Source organism: Tamandua tetradactyla, chromosome 5, assembly GCF_023851605.1.
Source record: "Tamandua tetradactyla isolate mTamTet1 chromosome 5, mTamTet1.pri, whole genome shotgun sequence".
NCBI lineage: Eukaryota > Metazoa > Chordata > Mammalia > Pilosa > Myrmecophagidae > Tamandua > Tamandua tetradactyla.
In genome coordinates, this window is record NC_135331.1 from 172,415,924 (window position 1) to 172,437,541 (window position 21,618).

At 37.4% G+C, this 21,618-nt stretch overlaps 1 long non-coding RNA gene and 1 pseudogene across 2 annotated transcripts in view; both read right to left on the minus strand.

Moving 5' to 3' along the window:
* The window catches only part of LOC143682880 (uncharacterized), a 151,155-nt gene that overhangs the window by 71,481 nt on the left and 58,056 nt on the right, over positions 1–21,618 (minus strand). The gene's annotated exons all lie outside the window — the stretch shown is intronic.
* Positions 13,564–14,304, minus strand: LOC143682879 (U2 small nuclear ribonucleoprotein B'' pseudogene; annotated as a pseudogene).

The following is a 21,618-nucleotide window of genomic DNA, read 5'->3' on the forward strand; positions in this document are numbered from 1 at the left end:
CCAGATAATCTAGCTATAACACCAGGAATCCCTCTCTCTTCTCCACATGATTCTCCTGTGTTGGCTTCATTCTCAAGCAGGTTCTCCCCACCTGCTGATAAATCTGGCCCCAGCAGCAATAACTTACCCCCTGTCCATAGGATCATGGTGGAGAAAGTGGTTCTTTTGTAGTTTCCAACTAAGTGCCCCAGCTGACTTTCAATGGCCTGGGTAAATCCAAGACCAGTGATCAGTGTCCAGCTTTCCTGGTCTGGGTCACAACCTGTTGCTTTAACCTTGGTCAGGGATGGGCCCCACTAGCACCAGATGAGAATGAAGGATGAGTGGTTCTCAATGAAAAGTCAAGTTTTTACCAAAAGAATGAAGGAGAGACTCTGGGCTGGCATTACAACTGACGTCTACTCTATTTTGATCTAAAGCAAGTTAACAGCATGTCTAGAATAAAGTGATAAGAAATGAGGCTGGAAAATTAGGTTGAAGTCTGATTGTGAAGAACCAATTAAAAAAAAAATGTAATGAGACACTAAAGGTGTCAGGGGACCTGAGTTCTTTTCCCAAATCTTTCTAAAACTATCTGTGTGACCTTGCCATCTAACTTAATAGCTCCGCAAATATTTTCTCAACTCTAAAAAGATAAATTACACCAAAAACCATAAGAATCTCCATGGTTTCACTGACTCTGTCAGCTAACAATATCCAATGAGGCATGATAGCCAGATAATAACCTACCCCAGCCATACTCATCATGACATGAAACCAGAAAGAGGGGGAAACACCTGTTCCCTCCTCCCTTCTCACTAGCCAGGGACACAGTTTGGCACCCATACCCAGTACTGTATGGTATACTGGCACACACTGAAATGAATTCCAGGCAGAGGGAGCTGAGTTCTTGCCAGTGCTTTCCAAACCTGGCTATGATTCAGCATTACCTGGAGAGCTCATAAAAAAATATAACAAATCTAGGCCCTATCCAGTAGATGATAACTTACTAGGTTTTGAGTTGGGCTAATGAATTTGTATTTTTAGAATTTCCTTTGTTTTTGCCACCTTTCATCTTCCAATGTTGGATGTGACAGTTTTCTTTTGATCAATATTATTTAATAGTAATTCAAAAAGTCTCATGTGTCTACACTAGAGAGAGATCTTGATTTTGAAATACATAGCCACAAAACAAAGCATATATTGCTTGACATTAAACTATGGGAAAAAAGAATCACCACATTTACTAATATATTGAAATAGCTTATGCAAAGACAATGTATTTCATTTGTCAAAAATTACAGTTTCCATAATATGTAGACGGCACACCATCTTTATTCTGCCAGTTTCAGACAACTAGTCATAACTTTGCAATTTTCCCCTGCCATCTAAGTCACAGTGAGGATGAAAGCATCCTTCATATATCTTTGGTCATTAATTGTTCAGTGTCTCCAGAATTTTTAAAATGTAATAGTACTCAATATCACCCATAATTCTTATGTCTAGAATATGTGCCCCTTTTGTGATGAACATTTAATATTTACATAGATTGCTATGTTATATTCAATCAGGTTCTTCAGTTTATGATTCAGATAATTAGAGTTTCAATTTTTTCTCAAAATATTTTTCTTAGGTTAGTTTAGCCAATATTTTATTTAAAAAAAAAAGCCCATTCATTCACAATTCAGATGTGACTGAATTGGTCACACAAAAAGCCTGGGCCCTGAGAAAAGGAAATCTCAACCACAGACATGTTTACCTTAAATAGTTCTGTTATTTTTACTTCTTTCTTGCCTGTGTGAACGCGTGCTCCGTGTTTGTCAGGAAATAGTTAACTTCAGCGTGGTGCATTTTTCTGAAGACTGGAGGAAGAGAGTTCTGAGAAAGCTGAAGTGAGGAGTAAATACAATATTTCCGTTCCGCAAACAAAGGAAAATGAAAACAGCAGGCAAAAATAAATAAATAAATAAACGCATTCAGATTAGCAGTGAAGTGCCCTGGGAAAAATTTTGGCAAATGATTGTTTCAGATACAATGGGAATAATCTCCAAACAGCAACTAGACAAAGCACTCAGTACTGGGGAGATTTTTAGTACTTTAGGTATAAACCAAGACTGACACTGCAGCAATTTGGGGAGTAGTTTTCCTGCGGTGGTCCTCCAAATCAGAGGGCTTACGAGGCATCTCTAGGGCCCTCCTGTCCAAATGTGTCTCCTATTGGGACCCCACAATTGCCGCTCTTCTTTCCCAGTTCATGGAGCATCTCCTCTAGGCCTGGGGACAAGCAGGCCAATCAGACTGAGGCCCTACTACAGGCAGCTTCCACACCAGGCAGGGAGACGTATATATATGAAATCCTGGGTGTGGCATAAGCTACAGTAGCTGCAAGTGCTAAGTGCCAGGACATGGAGAAGGGCAGTGAGCTCCACAACTCATGCGGTGGGGGCCTTTAAGGAGGAATGACAAGAGGGAAGAGAGGCCACGGTACACCGCAGAGGGAAGTGTTCGTGCAAACGGGGGTACAAGCATGGGATGAGGAGCTGTGGATGGCTTGAGAAAAAGTTAGTATGTAGAAGGGGGATAAAAAGGGAGAAATGTGACACGAGGAGGAGAGAGTGATAAGAAATGAGGCTTGGCCAGGTAAGAAGGGGTTTTATTTGCTTTGGAAAGGCTACTGTGCATGTTATCATGAAGGCTACTGTGGCATTTAAAGTCCTCCAGTATCTGGGTGGGAGTGAATTAACACAAGGAAAATTGAAGTTAAGGAAAGAGTTAGAAGACTATCTCTACCCTCAAAAGTCATGATAAGGGCCTCCTAGAGAGGAGTTTGGGTTTGCAATTTGAGGTGCCCAATTTGAGGTGGAAGATGCTTGGGAGGGAGGAATTATAGGTGATGGGCAGGTTTTTAGTTGGAAAAACTACATGAATGGTGAACTCTTCACTGAGTTATGGAGAAAAGTTAAGTAAAGGTTTGAAGGAGGTAGAGGAAGGAAAGATGCTGAGCTCACCAATGTGTTCTGTGAAATGGAGCCTGAGTCAACCTGAGAGAGAAATGCTACAATCTCTTATGTGACATGAGGAAAGTAAAGGCCTCTGAGCAGAAGCTGACTGTTAAAATGCCCAGTTCTATGGAGCAGGAGCTGCTCATGGATCCCTTCCACCAGTTCAAGTAACTCTTTATATCACGAGCCTGACTGTGGTGGGGCAGGGGGCAGCCAACAGACAGTTATCAAAGGACTTAGCTGGCAAGTCACAGGGCAAATGGCAAGAGCACAAGATGGAGAAAAAAAGCAAAAAGCTGCCTCACAGAAACCTGGGCCCTGGTGGACATCTGTGTCCTAAGCAGTTTCCAGAGAAGATGAATCTGGAGTTAAGTTGGCAGGAGAGGAAGAACACTATTGCAGGAATACATTCATCAGTCTAAATGAGAACCTTCTAAAACTGAAGGTAATCTTCTACTTTTGTGTGTTGGCATTAACTGAAAAATTATACATTAAATATGATTTTCTACATTCATTTTGGCAGAAATTCTGATTGCCTAAGGTATTGATATGGAAGCCTACAACACTGTCAGAATTGCTTAGTTATACATTTAAGGACACTCTAAGCCTCTTACGTTTATTTCCCTTTTATTCCACCTTTTCTACACAAGTGCTTCTCTAGTGACACCGATCTATTCAAATATAGTCTCAATTTCCTCCTCATATTAGCACTTTCCCTAACCCTCTGCCCAAACTACCCAACTCATTCCCATTTTTCTGAATTGTTTTCACTGTTATGACATTAAAAACATTCTTCCTCCTCCATGGTGAAGTCTCTGAATGCTTGTTTATGATGCTGTGTCCCTCATCTGAACCTCAATAGCAGGAATTGTCCATAGCACTTTTCCAGAACCTATAATTATTGCCTGTAGTAACATTTGTATTTTTATCTGTTTTAACCTCCAATTCCATTTGTAAGCTCATGATAGCAAAGATCCTGCCCAAGACCTTTCTGTTCCTATCCATCATAACCCCGTAACTCCTTAGCTATATCTCATCTCTGACCACATTCTTCTATATATTCCCAGCTCTCACCCCCTTCCTCTCACCACACATGTTCTCCAGCTCCATCATTTTTGCCACTTTCTTAAGCTCTCAATTTTCTATCAGTCACTTCTCTTTGTTTCCTTCCCTATCCAACTTGGATCACACAAGCCATCTCTTTGACAATGAGATTGCCAATATTATCCGCTTCCTTATTGCTCAAAATCAGCCACCCAGCAAAATTCCAACCCTCAATTCATCTAATTATCAACTACCTCCACTGCCATATCCAGATTACTGAAACTGTCTGAACAAAAGTGCCATAGTTTCCTGTCTGCCACCTTTCCATTTATTCCCAGCCAGCTACATGTCTCACCCTGCATTACAAGCCTTCTAAAATGCCATTGTCCTCAAGCTACCAATCCTGCCAACACTACTCTCACTCACAACAGAGTTGCTTCTAATTCACAGAGATTTTAAAGCCCTTTCAGTCTCATCCCCCTTAACATCATGCCTCCCTTCTCCTAATAAATTTAACCTTTCCTATGCTATTTTTTTGTATATCATATGGGTGAATAATTTCTACTTCTAGCCAAAGTCAATCATGCCATATATATCATATCATATATATCATATTATGTATAATCATCTTCTGCCTCTTCAAGAACTTTTCTATTTTTCCATCTCATTCCTATATCTTCAACTTTTCATTCTCTGCTGACTCTTTCACTTAGTTTATGAACATAAGTTGTACATATTTATATGTAAATAAGTTGTACGTATTTAAAAAAAAAAAAGAAAAAGGAATGAAGCCCTCCATGCAGCTATGACCCCAGAACTCTGTCCATTTATAGCCACACAACTCATGAAAGAGTGGTTTATATCACTATATCCAATTTCTTTACTCCCACATTCTTCTCATATCCTTAAGGCCCAACTTCTGGACCACCCCTCCACTTCACTGGAATGGTCGTGCAAATGATACCAATGGCATCTTTGTTGCAAGATCCAGTGGGCTTTTCAGTCTTTGCCTTTTCTAACTGCAACATCTAATACTATCAAGTATTGTCCAGATTCCCACTTTTCCTGTCTTCTAAACGTCCAACCTTTCTTAGTTTCTCTTCTGACTCTCTGGCCATTCTGTTTCAGGCACTGTATGTTATCTCCTCCTCTCTTCCTGGACATGTTTCAGGATTATGTCCTCAACTCCCTTCCCTTCTTACTATGCAATTTCCAAACCTCGTCACTCACTGGAATTACCCTGAAGATTTTTTTTTTTTTAATTATTAATGCTTGGACCCTACTCCCAGAAATTTTAATTTAATTAATCTAGGGATGGGCTCAGACATCCATAGTAAAATAAAATAAAACAAAATAAAGCTTCTGCCAGTGATTTTAGTGCACAACTGTGGCAAACAAAAACACTGTACAGAGTTTCCCTGAGTAATTCTATCCATTTCTCGAACTATAGTTATCATCCATTACCTGTAGTAATCTGCTGTAGTAGATTTTCAGTGGGCCCTTCTCTATAATCTGGCCATTGATTTAAGACTAGCTTAGTCCAACAAGGAAACACACTACAAGGTATATTACAAACCCTCTTTTCTCCCTTTCCCGTGACACCAACAATGTCAGAAAATATTGGCATTCTCTTTGTTTGGGGTCCTGGAATAAAGATGACCTGTAACAGAGCCATGCCAACCCAGTGAGACATGAAATGTGAGCAAGAAATAAGCCTTTGTAGTGTAAGCTACTGAGATCTGAGAGCTGCACAGCCTAGCCCAGCCTACATTGTTTAAAAGAGTCACTAGTGACTGGTGAACACAAAGTTCAAACTTGGGTCTGTTTGGTGCAATGTCCATGCTCTTTCTACTCCATCACACTGCCTTCTCTTTAAGTTTTCAATTTGTTTTGGTGAAACTTATATCATCAAATTGAAATATATAGTACTTTGTTTCCCCATGACTCCTATACCTTTGATTGCTCTATAAATAATGTTAAAGTCTTAAACTGAACACACTAGAAATTGCCAATCCTGCCTGCAGCCCCATGCCAAGCCAAGCTTGATTTAACTTTATTACCTGAGTGTTCAGACAAGAAAACTCACAGTAGGGTAAATCCCCTACCCTCTTGCTTTGTGAAGGTTAATTGAGCTCATGAGTACATGTCTCTTCCTATTTGCAAACCATTCTTGTGGATGGGAAAATAGGCTTTTGTAAGCTTCTATTTTTATCTTGGCAAGGTGCTCTTGGGCCACTCTGTAGGTGGCAATCTTTTAGTCCTAGCATTCTAAATGGGTCAGAAAATATCAGGAAACCATCCCAAAAGAAATGGCTTCCTCTACTCCCAGACCCTCTCCCACTGAGCAGTCATTTGCTGCCATAGAGATTCAATCTCTTGACAGTTACTTTTAGACTTCCTATGTGATTTAAAAAAATTTCCTGGCAAGCTCAGAACTCTCTACCTATACTATCAAACCAAAAGTTAGTTTTTAATGGCTTACAGATTATACAGATAAAATTGATATTCAAATCCAGTCAAACGCATTATGGTTTGACCTGGTGTCACAACTCAAATCCAGTCAAACTCATTATGGTTTGACCTGAAGGCACAAGAGCATACATACATATACAAACACACACACACACATATACACACATATATATCATCTTCTTTTTTGGAGGTGGGTGAGGGAGTAGGTGCATGGTCTGGGAGTCAAACCCAGGTCTCCCACATGGAAGGTGAGCATTCTACCACTGAACCACTTGTGCACCCCTTCTTCTTTTTAATATTACCCAAATCTTCAGCCTTACCAGTCTGTGAATCCTGCTGAAGTCACAGTATATTTTATATTCAAATATCTCTGACTCATACATCTCATCTTTTCATGTACAATTTTTAGCCTTCTTTAACATAAAAAGCCATGACCCAAAGATGTATATGGAGAGTTGCCCCAGCAAGGGCCTCACAATCACGACAAAGTAAGTCCTAATCTACTAGATACAGGATAACTTTTTCCAGGTTTCTACGTGACACCTACCAGATCCATGAGCTTCACTTGTTGCCCGCCATTACTTCTACTACTTCCATAGGACACTTTCTTGCTCAAAGTGCTGATTTTGGGTGTCTTGAAATTATATGACCCTCAAGATTTTGATACAGAGGTACCTTCTTCACATTCTATCTGGCTAGGCCAAGGATATGAATATGTATTCTACCATCTACTATCCTTATTTCTACCCCTTACCCTTCCTATCAAGATGCACTAACCCCTTCCCTGAATTGAACTAATGTGCCTTCACCAACTCAGCCACATATTCAGGTTGTCGTCATTGAAGACCAAGCATGAATTTTCCTTACAATAATTTTACTTACAATCACTTATGAATTTTCTTGCTGATTTTGTCTATGCTTACAATGCCTTATTGTAGTATAATTTTCAAACAGTAGAACTACAAACCTTAAAAACAAATCTGGAGGGAGGGAAGAAGTACCAGGACAGTCCCTCAACCAGGACAACCATGAAAGAGGCAGGAGCTGTCTCAATCAACTGTTTCAAAAATCGAGAGCCATTAGAACAGTACACTATCCAAGGAAGAGTAGAAAGAAGAAGCTAGTATATTAAAGTAAATATCAATAAATTGTTGTCTCTACACAGTGGTCACCAGTGTCTGTCTACCACTCTCATGGCAATTAGCAGTTTGATATGCTCCCAGATAGCTTCCTGCTGCCAGGAAGGGACCTAAAAACTTATTTCTCCAAGATCCAGACTGAACATGGGCCAATAATGGTCTCAGCTTTTGAATACCTACTTCGGATCTCTGAGGACAGGCATTATTCCAACCTGCCACAGACAATGGCTATGGAGAAGACTTAAAGATGGTATGCTTCTTCTGAGCTGTGTAGGATGGGTGAAGGGCTACATTTATGGGGTAGTCAAGAAAGGGTAGCCTTGGGGGACTGTGGAAGGAACTCTTGGCACCCTTCCAGGTCAGGCTCTTGGAATATAGACAGGGTCATGTGAAGTCCTGTAAACATGGAAACTCATAAGGCCACTAGCAAACACACATCCAAGATACAGATACAAAATCCAGAAACAAGATACAGACCGAGAAAGGAACAACCCTGCACTGTGTGTTCACCTTGGGTGGACCTTCCTGATAGGAGAGCTGATGTTCCAGAAAATCTTGGTCACATCACCAGCTGGTTATAAACTCAAGAAACAAACATCTCAGGGAAGTAATCCCTGAGATAACATTTTTTTAATATTAAATTGCGCAGTGTACAACAAAAGATTAGAAGAAAAGCAAAGGAACAGGAAATAATGAGGAAGGGGAAAAGAAAACAAAACAGAAAATATCAATAAAGAAGGCCAGGCTGTAGACATGTTGGAAAAGACTTTTTAAAAAAATTATCTTTAATAAGCTCAAGGAGATGAAGGAAAATAAGAGAAAGAACTAAAGGATATCAGGAAAGCACTGAATGAACAACATGAAAATCTCAATAAAGAGAAATTTTTAAAAGGAACCAAACAGAGCTACAAGAGTTGAAAACCATGATGGTTGAAATGAAAAATTCCCAGGAACATTTCAACAGCAGATTGGAGCTGGCAGAATAAATAACTAGCAAACTTGAAGACAAGACAATTGAAATGATTCAGGCTGAGAAACAGAAAGAAAAAATATATATAAAGTAAAAATAGCCTAAGAGACATCTGTGACAGCATGAAGCATACCAATATATATATTAAAAGAAGGCCTCAACGGGAAAGAAGGAGAGAAGGGCAGAAGCAACATTCAAAGAAATAATGGCAGAAAACTTCTCAAACAACAAAAGATGTGAATACACACATCTAAGAAGCCCAGAGTACACCAAACAGGAGAAACTTGAAAAAAAAATATGCCCAATCATATATTGATTAAACTTTCAAATGCAAATGACAAGGAGAGACTTCTGAAACTGCAAGAGAAAAGTAATGTACATTGGAAAAGGGAGTTCCAAATAGGTTAAGCACCAATTTCTCATCAGAAGGCATGGAGGCAAAAGGTAGTGGGTTGAAATATGTAAAGTGCTGAAACAAAACAATTGCCAGCCAAGAATTTTATATCTGGCAACACTGTCTTTCAAAAATGAGGATGAGATCAAGACATTCTGAGATAGACAAAAGCAGAGAGTGTTCACCACCACGCGACCTGCCCTACAAGCAGTGCTAAAAGGAATTCTTCAGACTGAACAGAAAGGACATTAGACAGTAGCTCAAAGTAGCATAAAGAATAAGATCTCTGGTAAGGGTAACTATTCAGGTAGTTATAAATACCAGTATTATTGTATTGCATTTTTTATGTGGACCTTCACTTCATACTTCCTAAATGTGCTAAAATGTAAAGGCATTAAAAATTAATGATAAATCTATGATTTGGGACATACAATATACAAAGATATCATTTGAACAAGTACAAGAAAAAATGAAGGAATGGAAGTATATAGGAAAAGTACATGTGCATGTTATTGAAGGCAAGTTGGTATTAAATCAAATGTTATTATTATGTGTGGAAGATGTTAAATTTTAACCCCATGGTTATGACAAGGAAAATATTCAAAATATATCCAGATAAAAAATGAGAAGGCCATAAATATGATACAATAAAAAACCAAATAAATATGAAAGTAGGCATTAATGGAAGAATTGAGGGACAAAAAAAGAAAACTTACAAAGATTAAACAGAAAAATGGCAGAAAAAAAGTCTTGCATTATCAGTAGTAACTTTAAACGTAAATGTATTAAACTCTCCAGTCAAAAAGCAGAGATGGACAGAATGGATTAAAAAAAACATAACCAAACTATATGTAAGAGACTCATCTTAAAGTCAAAGATACAAAGGTTGACAGCAAAAGGATGGAAAAAATATATATACCATGCAAGGAGTAACCAAAAGAGAGCTGAGGGGGACTATGCTAATCCTAGATAAAGCAGACTTTAGTCAAAAACAGTTATGAGGGACAGAAATACTCATCACATTCTGAAAAAAGGGACAATTCAACAGGAAGATGTAACAATTATAAATATATATGCACCTAACAACACAACCCAAAATAAACTAATCAAATACAGATTTGAAGGAATAAATTGAAAATTCTACATTAAAAGTAGGAAACTTTAATATGTTACTTTCAATAATGGGTAGAATTTTTAGACAGAAGATCAATAAGGATAGAGAAGATGTAACAGATACTCTAAGCCAACTTGACCTAAAAGCCATAGATAGAACACTTCACCCAACAACAAAACACATTCTTCCGGAGCACAAATGGATCATTCTCCAAGATAGATCATATCTTAGGTCACAAATCAAGTCTGAATAAAATAAAAAATATTGAAATCATACAATGTATCTTTTCTGATCACAATGGAATGAATCTAGAAATCAATAACAGAGGGAGAAATGAGATTCACAAATATGTGGGAATTAAGCAATATACTTCTAAACAAACAATGGGTTAAAGAAGAAATCACAAGGGAAATTGAGGTGAATGAAAATGAAAACAGCACATACCAAAATTTATCAGGTACAACAAAGGTGTTCTAGTCTGCTAGCTGCTAGAATGCAATATACCAGGCATATATTGAAACCGTTTCATGGTTTTGCTTTCAGCAGTCTAGTAAACTAAAACATTTCAAAGAGTAATTTAATAAGTTGCTAGTTTATGGTTCAAAGACTGAGAAAATGTCCCAATTAAAGCAAGTCTTTAAAAATGTCCAAATTAAGGCACCAACAAGAGGTTACCTTCATTCAAGAAAGGCCGATGAATTTCAGGGTTTCTCTCTCAACTGGAAAGGCAAATGGCAAACATGATGGTGTCTTCTGGCTTCCTCTCCAGGCCTCTTGTTTCTTGAAGCTCCCCCAGGGGTGTTTTTCATCTTCAAAGGTCACTGGCTGGTGGACTCTGTAGTTCTGTTATCTCTGCTGCTCTCATCATTCTCCAGTTTTCTCCAAAATGCTTCCTCTTTTAAAGGATTTCAGTAAAGTAATCAAGACCCACCTGGAATTGATAGAGTCACATCTCCTTCTATTCAAAAGTTAATACCCACAATTGATTGAGTCACATCTCTGTGGAGATAGCCTAATCAAGTTTTCAACCTATTATACTGAATAGGGATCAGAAGAAATGGTTGCTCCCACAAGATTGATTAGGATTAAAATATGGCTTTCCTAGGGTACATAAATCCTTTCAAACCAGCACAAAAGGCAATCATGAGAAGGGGAGTTATAACTCTAAATGCTAACATTTAAAAAGAAGTGAGATTTCAAATCAGAGACCCAACATCAATAATGAAAAACTAGAAAAAGAATAGCAAACTAAACCCAAAACAAGCAGAAGAAGAAAATAGCAGGATTGAAATGAGGATAAAAGAAATAGAGAATTAATAATAAGCTACAGGGAGAATCAACAGACCCAAACATCCTTCTCTGAAAATATGAATAAAAACTGATAACTCTTTAGCTATCCTGATGAAGAAAAAAAGAAAGGACACAAATAACTAAAATCAGAAATGGACAAATTCCTAGAAACACACAAACCACCAGCACTGACTCAAGATGAAATAGAAGATCTCAACAAACCAAAAAATAAGTAAAGAGATTGAGTAAGTTATCAAAAACTTCTCAACAAAGTAAATCCAGGGCCAGATGGCTTCACAGGAATTTTACCAGTCATTCCACAAAGAATTAATCTCAATCCCACTGAAACTCTTCCAAAAAATTGAAGAGGAGTATAGTGTTTTGAAACAGTATTTTGTACCCCCTGAAAATCATGTTTTTAAAGCTTATCCATTCCTGTAAGTGTAGGCCTATTTGAAGTAGGACCTTTTGATTAAGTTGCTTCAGTCAAGGCATGACGTGAGGTGGGTCTTAGTCTTCTTAATGGTGTCCTTTATAAAATGGATGAATACAGAGAAAAAGAAACCCACAAAAGCAAGAAGATGAGAGCAATGAAACCCAGAAGAGAAAAGAGAAACCCACAGATGCTGCCATGTTCCCATTTGGCAGAGTCCAGGATCACTGGCAGCCAGTCTTCAGGAAGGAAGCATTTTCTTAAAAGAGCCTTGATTTGGACATTTTCATGGCCTCAAAACTGTAAGCTTGTAAGCTAATGAATTCCTATTATTAAAAGCCCACCCGTTTCATGGTTTTGCTTTCAGCAGTCTAGCAAACTAAAACATTTCATTCCCTAAGGCCAATATCACTCTCATATCATAGTCAGATAAAGATACCACAAGTAAATAAAATTACAGACCAATATCTCTTATGACTATAGATGCAAAAATCCTTAACAAAACAATAGCAAATTGCATCCAACAATACAATAAAAGAATTATACTACATAGCCAAGTGGACTTTATCCCAGGTATGCAAGGGTGGTTCAACTGAAGAAAATCATTTAATGTAATGCATTGCATTAACAGAATGAAGGATAAAACCCATGTGATTTTCTCAATTGACACAGAAAGGCATTTGACAAAATTCAGCACTCTTTGACAAAAACACTTAGAAAACTAGGACTAGAAGGAAACTTGTTCAATATCATAACCCAAAACTAACATCATATTAAAAGGTGAAAGCCTGAATTCTTTTCCTTTAAGATCAGGAGCAAGACAAGTATGCCCACTGTCACCACTGTTATTCAACATTGTACTAGAAGTTCTGGCCAGAACAGTGAGGCAAGAAAAAGAAATAAAAGGCATCCAAATTGGAAAGGAAGAAGAAAAACTTTCCCTATTTGCAGGTGACATGAGACTATATAAAGAAAATCCTGAAAAATTCACAACAAAGCTCATAGAGCTAATAAATGAATTCAGCAAAGTGACAGGGTAAAAGATCAACACCCAAAAATCAGCAGTGTTTCTACAGAATTGTTGTGAACAATGTGAAGAAGAAATGAAGAAAGAAATTCCATTTATATTAACATTTAAAAGAATCAAATATCTAAGAATAAATCTAACCAAGGATGTAAAGGACTTGTACACAGAAAGCTATAAAATATTGCTGAAAGAAATCAAAGAAGGAATTTCATGTTCATGGATTGGAAGACTAAATAGCGTTAAGATGTCAATTCTACCTAAAGCAAGTTACAGATTCAATGTAATCTCAATCGAAATTCCAACAACCTTCTTTGCAGAAATGGAAAAACCAATCATCAAATGTATATAGAAAGGTAAGAGGCTCCAAATAGTCAACATATTTTGAAAAAGAAGAAAAAGTTGGAAGACTCATACTTCCCTACCTTAAAATTTATTCCAAAGCAATAGCAATCAAAATAGCATGCTACTGACTCAAGGACAGTCATGTAGAAAAATAGGATCAAATTGAGAGCTCAGAAATCAACCCTTACATTTATGGCCAATTGATTTCTTTTTAATACAAATAAAAGTTTATGGTGCAAAATCAAGGCCTCTATTCTACAACTCATGAAGGCTAAAGAAAGACTGGATAATTTTTAAGTCCTTCACAAAAATTTTGCTTTCATTATGTCCTGTCTTCAACTATGAAAAATGGCCTGACCAAAATGTTATCAAAACAAACACTATAAATAACACCAAGTCCTTTAAAGAAGACTATCCCAGATGTTATTTTTTGGCATAGGTGAGCTTCATGGCATGGGATACTATGATCTTAAATCCTTGTAACACATCCCTGTCAGCTCCACCCTGTCCACCATTTTGAAAGTCAATAAAAGGAATGTCATGCCTTCCACATACCAAATGGACTTCCTTAAAACTGAGGAACTGATTAAACAGCATGAATCACATCATCTCATTAGTCTTTTCTGGTAAGTTATTAAGGAATAAAATATAGTTTGGAGGATAATCAGAAACCTGAGGATGTGGTGCTGTATTTCCTTGGGTGTTAGTTGCATTTGTTACCAGACCAAGCTTCCTGTATGCAGTTGTTGCAGTCTATCTCACAGTTTTGCCTTTCTTCTTTTCTTTTCTCTTTTCTTCATCAGCAAACATGCCACGCATTTTAGATATCATATCAGAATCTATTTGTGCATACTGGATTCACATGGGTCTACTATAAAATAGAAATTTTTGTAACTGTCTCAAGGCACTTGTGGATGAACCCAGTTCCTTAAATAGAAGGAAGGCCTGCCCCCTCATCTTCACACTTTTTAAAGCTACCATATCTACCACATGGCCACACTGAGAAAACAGGACATACAGGAATCTCTTCAATTCTTCACTTCTACTTTTGTCACTCACATTGTTGATACAAATTGTATGATTGAGTCTCATATCCATGTTTTTGTTTAAATTGTCCAAATAAACTGAGGCTTGCATGGTCTCTCATGCTGGCCAGAAGCTGGAAGTTTTTGGTAAGGGGACAAAGCCCAATCAATTGTAAAAGAATAGTCTCTTCAATAAATTTTTCTAGGAAAACTGAATTTTCATTTCCAAAATAATGAAGATGGATCCCCAGCACACACTGTATATAAAAATCAACTCAAAATGGCTAAAGACTTAAATATAAAAACCAAAACTATAAAAGTAGAAGAAAACACAGGGACGTGTCTTCGGGATATTGTGTTAAGCTATGCTTTATTGACTTTACATCCAAAGCATGAGAAACAAAAGAAAAAAAATTGATAAATGTGACCTCCTTATCAAAATTGAAAACTTTTGTGCCTCAAAGGACTTTATCATGAAAGTGAAATGACTATGTACACAAGGGTGAAAACATTTGAAAACCACACATCTGATAAGGGTTTAATACTGAGAATATATAAAAAAAAATCCTTCACATGAACAACAAAAAGACAACTCAACTTAAAAATGGGCAAGAGAGCTTAACAGTCATTTCTCAAAAAAAAAAAGATATACAAATAAGCAAAAACACATGAAAAAAATGTTCACCATCAATAGTCATTAAGAAAATGCAAATCAAAACAACAATAAGGAGGGTGGGGTCAGGATGGCAGTTTAGTGAGGTGTGGGATTTAGTTCATCCTCCAGAGCAGCTAGTAAATAGCCAGGAACAGTACAGAACAACTGCTGGGGTCACGTCAGCGACTGGACACACAGTGTACCCCAGTCTGGACAATCTGGACCAGCTGCAAGCCCACCTAAAACCGTAATTTTCCCAAACCACGGTGGTTGGTGCCCCTCCCCCACAGACTGCTTCCCAGAGGGAATAGAAAAGAGACTTTACTAGCAGCAGAGGCTGAGTGCAACCAAGCTCCAATTGTGGAATTAATTAACACATTCTGACTACTAAAAATAGGCCCCCAGCACAGCTGGACCTCGAGTAAAAGCTGAGGTTGCTGGTTTTTGCCCCGGCACAGATGGGGCAGGGCTGATGGAAAAAGAAAGAAGGGGAAAAAAAAAAAAAAACAGAGTTTTTTTTGGATCGGATAGCACATAATACTTGAAAGAGTCTGGGCTCTGAAGGAAAGGAGGGGGCATAAAGGACTTGGAGAAACACAAAGCAACATACCAACTTAAGCTCTTGATTGGCAAACCCAAGGTATGGAGGTCCTGCTCTAAAAAGGACTTTTCTTTTCCTTTTTTTTTTTTTGTGGCTGTGTTTCTACAGCTTAACTACTCTTTGGATACAGCTGCAGGCCTTCTCAGGCTCCAACTGCCCCAGGCATAGGCAGAATTAAGCTTCTTTGTGTGTTTGTCTGGTGGTTTTGCCTTCCCCAGGAGAGGGGTGGGTCCCAGCTCAGGTGGATTCCCTCCCTCAAGTAATTGAGACCCCAGGGTCTGGAAAAGCCAAGTGATTAAAGCCAGCCTACAAACTCTCCTCTGTCTCAACCATGCTCCTAGCAGGGAAAGTCTGCTGAAGTTAAAAGTACCACATCAACTTATGCTGGTGGGACCCACAGGCAGAAAAGCACCAAATACTGGGCAGGATAGGAAAAACAGAGTCCAAAGGCTACATAGGAAATCCTTTCAACCTGCTGGGTCTCACCCTCAAGGAAAACTGATGCAGGTGACACTTTCCTCCTGAGAGGAGGCCAGTTTGGTCTGGGATAATCTGGCTGGGGTCTATAACACCTAAGTAGACCCTCCAAAGTGGGGGGGAGGGGGGGGAAAGGCACCATACAGGCAGCGCAAGAAACAAGAAAACAAGAACTGAAAAATTCTGATCTGTTAAACTAAACCTAAGCTAGTGGACTAGAATAAGCTGAACTGAATGTCAAAGAACAGATAGACAACAAAGTCATCCAGCAAGAAAATCCTAGGTAAAAAAAGTGAAAACAATCTCCAGAATAAACTAATTAAGGTAATTAAATGCCTAGATGCTAACAAAAAATAATGAAACATACTGGGAAAATTGAAGATATGGCCCAGTCAAAGGAACAAAACAACAATTCAAATGAGATACAGGAGTTGAAACAATTAATGTTCGAACAGACATGGAAAACCTCATCAAAAATCAAATCAATGAATTGAGGGAAGATATAAAGAAGGCAAGGAATGAACAAAAAGAAGAAATTGAAAGTCTGAAAAAACAAATCACAGAATTTATGGGAATAAAAGGCACAGTAGAAAAGATGAAAAAAACAATGGAAACCTACAGTGTTAGATTTCAAGAGGCAGAAGATGGGATTAGTGAACTGGAGTATGGGACATCTGAAATTCAACAAGCAAAAGAAAATATAGAGAAAAGACTAGAAAAATATGAGCAGGGACCCAGGGAATTGAACAACAGCATGAAACACATGAATATACGTGTTGTGGGTGCCCAGAAGGAGAAGAGAAGGGAAAAGGAGGAGAAAAACTAATGAAGGAAGCTATCACTGAAAATTTCCCAACTCTTATGCAAGACTTAAAATTACAGATCCAAGAAGAGCAGCGTACCCCAAACAGAAAAGATCCAAATAGGCATACTCCAAGATAGTTACTAATCAGAATGTCATATGTCAAAGAGAAAGAGAGCATCTTGAAAGCAGTAAGAGAAAAGCAACTCATCACATACAAGGGAAGCCCAATTAGACTATGTGTAGATTTCTCAGCAGAAACCACGGAGGTGAGAAGACAGTGGGATGATATATTTAAGGTACTAAAAGAGAAAAACTGCTAACCAAGAATTCTATATCCAGCAAAACTGTCCTTCAAAAATGAGGGGGAAATTAAAACATTTTCAGACAAAAAATCACTGAGAGAATTTGTGACCAAGAGATCAGCTCTGAGAGAAATACTAAAGGGAGCACTAGAGACAGACACAAAAAGACAGGAGAGAGAGGTGTGGAGAGAGTGTAGAAATGAAGACTATCAGTAAAGGTAAAAATAAGAAAAATTATATATGGCATATAAAATCCAAAAGGCAAAATGGTAGAAGAAAGTACTGCCCATACAGTAATAACACTAAATGTTAATGGATTAAACTCCCCAATCAAAACACATAGACTGGCAGAATGGATTAAAAAACAGGACCCATCTATATGTTGTCTACAGGAAACACATCTTAGACCCAAAGATAAACATAGGTTGAAAGTGAAAGGTGGGGAAAAGATATTTCATGTAAATAATGATCGGAAAAGAGCAAGAGTAGCTATAGTAATATCCAACAAATTAGACTTCAAATGCGAAACATTTAAAAGAGACAAAGAAGAACACTATGTATTAATAAAAGGAACAATTCAACAAGTAGACATAACAATCATAAATATTTATGCACTGAACCAGAATGGTCCAAAGTACATGAGGCAAGCACTGAAAACACTGAAAAGAGATATAGATACATCTACCGCAAGAGTGGGAGACTTCAATTTCCCATTCTCATCAATGGAAAGAACATCTAGACAGAGGATCAATAAAGAAACAGGGAATTTGAATAATACAATAAATGAGCTAGATTTAACAGACATTTATAGAACATTACAACCCACAACAGCAGGACGCACCTTTTTCTCAAGTGCTCATGGATCATTCTCAAGGATAGACCATATACTGGATCACAAAGCAAGTCTCAATAAATTCAAAAAGATTGAAATCATACAAAACATTTTCTCAGATCATAAAGGAAATTGGAAATCAATAATAGGCAGAGTGCCAGAAAAATCACAAATATATGGAGGTTCAACAACACACTGTTAAACAACTAGTGGGTAAAGAAAGAAATTATGAGAGAAATCAGTAAATATCTTGAGGCAAATGAGAATGAAAACACACATATCAAAATCTATGGGATGCAGCAAAGGCAATACTAAGAAGGAAATTTATTGCCCTAAATGCCTATATCAGAAAAGAAGAAAGAACAAAAATCGAGGAATTAACTGTCCACTTGGAATAACTAGAGAAAGAACAGCAAACTAATCCCAAAGCAAGCAAAAGGAAAGAAATAATGAAGAGCAGAAATAAATGAAATTGAGAACATGAAAACAATCGAGAAAATCAACAAAACAAGAAGTTGGTTCTATGAGAAAATCAGTAAGATGGACCCTTTGTGAGATTGACAAAAAAAAAGAGAGAAGATGCAAATAAATAAATTTCCTCAGAAATGGAAGAGGAGACATAATGATTGGCCTTGCAGAAATAAAGGAGGTAATGAGAGGATACTATGAACAACTTTACACTACTAAAACAATGAGATACCACTTTGCAGATGCTAGAAAGACTATTATTAAAGAAAAAAACAGAAAATTACAAAGTGTGGGAGAGGCTGTGGAGAAAAGGGAACACTTATTCTTTGTTTGTGGAAATGTAAAATGGTGTAGCCACTATAGAAGACAGTTTGGCAGTCCCTCAGAAAGTGAAGTATAGAACTACTATAGGACCTGGCAACCCCACTACTAGGTATATACTCCAAAGAACTGGCAGCACAATGTTGGAAAGATATTTGCTCACCAATGATCACAGCATCATTATTCACTATTGCTTCTATAGCAACCCAAGTGTCCATCAACTGATGAATAGATAAATATTGTATATCCATACAATAGAATATCATTCAGCCATGAAAAGGAATGAAGTCTTAATACATGGCAAGAACATTTAAGACTTCCTGTTGAGTGAAATAAAGCAGACACAAAAGGACAAATACTGCATTATCTCACTAATATGGAACAATTAGTATAAGCAAACTGATAGAGTCAGAATCTAGAATATAGATTACCAGGGAACTGGGTGTGGATAGGGAATAGGGGGTTAAGGCTTAAATGTACAGAGTTTTCATTTGGGAAAATGGAAAAGTTTTGATAATGGATAGTGGTGATAGTAGTACCACATCATGAATGCAATTAATAGCACTGAATTATATTTTTGAATGTGTTTAAAAGAGGAAATTTTAGGTTGCATATGTTTCTAGAATAATCATTTTTAAAAAATATCCATGGAACTGCCCAACACAAACAATGAACTCCAAGTTAAACCATTGGCTATAGTTAATTGTATAGTTATAAAACTGTGCTTTCATCAATTGTAACAAATGTACCACACCAATTTAAGGTGTAAATAATAGAGAGTTATATAAGAATCCTGTATTTTATGCATTATTGTTCCATAAACCCACAACATGTCTAATATAGAAAAAAAAATTAATGCTACACGTCAACTTAATGCAGTGTTGCATCCTAGAAGGAACAGAAAAAGGACACTAGGTGAAAACTAAGGAACTCTATACAAATTATGGACTTTGTTAAGAATTGTATATCAATATTGGCTCATTATTTGTAATAAATGTGCCATACTAATGTAATATGTTAATCATAGGGGAAACTGGGCCTTGGGTATATGGAAACACTGTACTTACTGTCTTCTCTATTTTTCTGTAAATCTAGAATGTTCTGAAAATAATCTATTGAAAAGAAAGCAAAAATTTAAAAATTCAGGACCAGAACTGTACCATATATATATATATCACAAACCATAGGTGTAAAGCTTGATGAAATTTTATTTACATTATACACAAATATAGCCTGGTCAAGATATAGGATATTTTCACTACTACAGAAAGTTTCTTCAGCAACTTTATAATCAATAGTGCTGCCCATAGCCCTCACCCCTGCTTTTACCTCTTTACCTCTTCACTTTTCTGCACTATATCAACACAGATAAGTTTTAACTGTTTTTAATTTTATGTTAATAGAATCATATAGCTTGTCCTCTTTTTTTTTATTTTTTATTTTTTTATTTTTTACATGGGCAGTCACCAGGAATCGAACCCAGGTCCTCTGGCATGGCAGGCAAGCATCCTTGCCTGCTGAGCCACCGTGGCCTCCCAGCTTGTCCTCTTTTATGTCAGGATTCTTTCGCTCAACACAATGTTTTTGAGTGTATTAGTAGTTTATTCTTTTTTATTGCTGAGTGATATTCCATTGTATGATTCTATCACAGTTGGTTTATCCAGCCTTCAGCTGATGGGTATTTGGGTCGGTTCCTTTTGGGGGCTATTATGAATAAAACTGTGATAAATATTCTTATAAAAGAATTTTATGGGTGTGTTCACTCATTTCGCTTGAATATATACATTTAAAAGTGGAAGGTATTAGTCATAGGGTAAATGTCTTTTAATTTTATTAAACTGCCAAATATTTTCCAAAATGGTTGTACCATTTTATATTTCCACCAGCAACAGATGAGGATCCCAGTTGGCCCACATACAGGATGATGTGTAGTGGAGTTTCATTTGTATTTCCTAAGAGTTCCTGAAAGTCTGTGAGCCAATCTAATCTACACTTATGGCACACACAATATAATTCTTGTGTTCAGTTAAATAATGATGAACTTTATGTAATTTACAGGTGTCTGAACAAGATAGACTTTCCTTTTCAGAGATAGAAAAAGGATTGCCAATAAAACCTTGGGATTTTTTAATCCAGAGTACAATGTAATTTCTCTACAGAGGCTGCTACTTTTGTACATGCTTGAGAAAAAGTTATTAATTTTGTCTTGATGTTTTTATTACCTGATTGCTCATTTTCTGAATCCCTCATCCCTGAAGGGTACATTGTGATTTCACATATTCACTGGCTGTCTCATTGGAGCCTTCATCAGTTGGGGAGATAAAAGCACCCCCCTCCTTCTTGGAACTCTATGGTTGGCAATGAGCATTGAGCAAAACTAGCAGCCACGATAATGTAATTTCACAGGGGAGATGCCTAGACATGAAGTTCACTGCTTTGCCTGAACTGAAACTATATCCCAGATCAGCAATATAATGAGAGCTAAAGAGATTCCACACCTGGAGATGTAGTCATTTGACATTCTATGGCCCCTCGACACACCTCAACTACGTGGTGCTAATGAAAGAGCACAGGGCTGCCACTTCACTTCTGGCTTAGATACCTTTGGGTATTTAGTAAACCAAATCTACTGGGGCCAAAATCAACAAACAGAGGTGGGGGGTTGGAGGCAAGATTTAAGAAAATAATAACTTCTTGAGAATTTGCTTCATAATTAAACAGTCACTGCTTGCTCTCCATTGTGAAATCTTTATATACCAGGACACTATAGCCTAGACTTCCTTTTGCTCTGTTCCTTTTACACTGGTTGCATTCAAGGTTAATTAATACATGATTTGATAAATATTTAGCAGTGATTAATCCGTTGTAACAGTAACATTTTTTAATTTGTTATTTGGAGGAAGAGGATTAAATGCAGGTCAGGTAA